We start from the raw sequence: 2,500 nt of genomic DNA, 5'->3' as shown, positions 1-2,500 counted from the left end.
GATACCTAAGGCCAATGGAGATCCTAAAACAGTGATACAGCTTGTTACTCGGTTGCCAAACCCAGTCGGAATCAGCGTTTCATCTCTCCGTATTTTTTCCCGTGTCATGAAAAGTCTTGCCTGTTCCTCCCCTGCTAAGTAGTGTCTTTGTGTGTAGATTCTTCTGCGCGTATGTTGGGTAAGTTTTAGGGGGTACTAGAAATGGATAGATTTCATTCGGTGGACACGGTAGAATATTTAATTTAACCCGCAATCGCATCGAAAGTCATTGTAACGCGAATGGCGTTTTAGTGGATCTTTAAAAAATTATTCCCTTATGGAGCTCAATAATGGAAAGTCAATCGGATAAACAAGACAGGCGTTGAAAAATAAATATCTGGGAACTTCAAAGTGACGAGTAATGGTCTTCGCCAACAATTGCCTCTTTCGCCGTTGAATATCATCAAGTGAGCTTTGTTTCAAATGTTACTTGGCTAACTGTGGTGTTATATACGAGACTGAAACCAAATGGCAAATTCTGTACGGGTTTAAAAGGAATTGAACGCCTTGAATGCATCATATTGTCTACTGAAGTTGTTTCTCCGTTGTCTGGCAATTTACATTCATTTTGTCCTCAACACTGCAAGTCTTCAGGAAGAAGAAGAATTATTTGAAAGACAGCTTGTTGTCTCTTTTGTGCTTCATTATTCACGGTCAAGGTTCTTCCGAAAAGGGTTTTAAGATCCTAAACTGTGAGACTGAAATTTATTTAATTGCTGTTGTTTCTTGTTTGCACGCACGCAATTAAAATAGGTAGGGTTTTTTTTGCCGCTAATAGCACACATTTTCTTTGTTTCAATAAACTTTACGCTGGGAAAGGTTTATGTGACATTTTTCGTCCAAATGAACACCCAAAAGTAAAGCTTTTTAACAACCTTTAAGTGAAATATTATTTGTAATTTAATATTCTCTGTCAAAAATTTGCATAAAAGCCTGAAATAAACATTGCCACACACCACAGAAAATTTAGTCGCTGATTTACCTCTTCATCGAGTTCTCGTTGATACTTTATTAACTTCCCTGTTATGTACAACACTGAAACCAAACGGCAAATTCTCTGGTAGCTTTTTCGAGTTGGATACCAGAGACGGAATCGAACACCTTGAGTAGTCTGTATCTACAATTTTCTGGCTATTTATGATTCTATTTACTTGTACTCAACTCTGCACAGTCTTCTAGTAAAAAGCAGTTTGAAATTTGACTAATTCCTGTTTGGCAAGAATTATTTGAAAGAAAGCTTGTTGTCCATTTTTTGATGAAATGGTAAATGAAATGAATCATATGAACTGCGTGAAGCTATGATCTTCTTTGGGAGCTGGTCATTAATGGTACCGTAAGGAATGAATCAATGATGAAATGGTATATGAAATGAATCATATGAACTGCGAATATGAAATCAAGTGAAGCTATGATCTTCGCAGTTACGAACGCAATTTTTACAATTGCGTAGAGAAGCCTGAAAAATTCAGGACTTCAACTGGGTTTGAACGCTTGACCTCTCGATACCGGTGCGAAGCTCTCAGTTAAATATTACAACAAAATAAAAAAAACGAAAAACGTAGTTTCTTGGCTAAAAAGTACGTTGTTTAACTCTAAAAGATATAACATTTCTCATTCATTGTAAACACGAACTTTGACACAAGGTGATCACGTGCACATTTGTGGTTGCCAAGGACGTGATTAATTTCTTCTTTCTGACACAACATCGTGTCCTTCTCCAGAAATTCCTGTGTTTTTACGATCGATTGTCATTAATCTCTCGCTGAGAAGTCGAAATTCAGAGTTTTATATAAAAAAACTATGTCAGTTTTTATTCGTCTGTCTTTTGGCCTGCCTTTTACTGTTACCATGTAGCATGAAGATTTTGAGGGACTTTCATTTTGCGGCGTGAGTTCGGACTGAAATTTCCGCTGGGAAACTAATTTTTGCGGTTTTCTTTTCAAGAAGCAAGACTATTTTCAACTTCTATTAGTTTTTGGTAAAAAAACCCGTCAATCATCGAGAACGTGGAAAAAATGTGGCATCCTTGACACGGTTGATCATTTGATTTTGTTACATAAATTGCACCATTATGGAATTAGAGGAATAATTAATGATTGGTTCTCGTCATACTTGTCCGTTAGAATGCAATCAACCCCGTTTCTTATGCTTCAGAGACTGGAAAAGTATTGTCTTAATCTTTTATCGTTTCGTTTTGTTCATAGCAAGGTCCAATTGCTTTTTCTCAATGCAAATATCAAAATAGACGATCTTTTGACCCCACTGTATGTGGATTATTAAAAAGCCACTTTTAGTTATATTAACGGGAGTAAATTTTTGCGGTTGTTAATTTTGCTGGTGTTTTTTCTGCTGGAACGTATTTTTGCGGATGAAGTATACCCGCAAAATCCGCAAAAATTAAGCCCCGCGAAATAAAAGTGCTACAACGTAACTCCCGGCTTTTGCGATACCATTTTGCTGC

The 2,500-nt window shown here is 36.8% G+C and overlaps 1 protein-coding gene across 1 annotated transcript in view; it reads right to left on the bottom strand.

Moving 5' to 3' along the window:
* The window catches only part of LOC138045853 (uncharacterized), a 217,939-nt gene that overhangs the window by 164,983 nt on the left and 50,456 nt on the right, over nt 1-2,500 (bottom strand). The gene's annotated exons all lie outside the window — the stretch shown is intronic.

The sequence above is a fragment of the Montipora capricornis genome, chromosome 4 (genome assembly GCF_036669925.1).
Source record: "Montipora capricornis isolate CH-2021 chromosome 4, ASM3666992v2, whole genome shotgun sequence".
NCBI classification, from domain to species: Eukaryota; Metazoa; Cnidaria; class Anthozoa; order Scleractinia; family Acroporidae; genus Montipora; species Montipora capricornis.
This window is presented reverse-complemented; position numbering and strand designations above follow the sequence as displayed.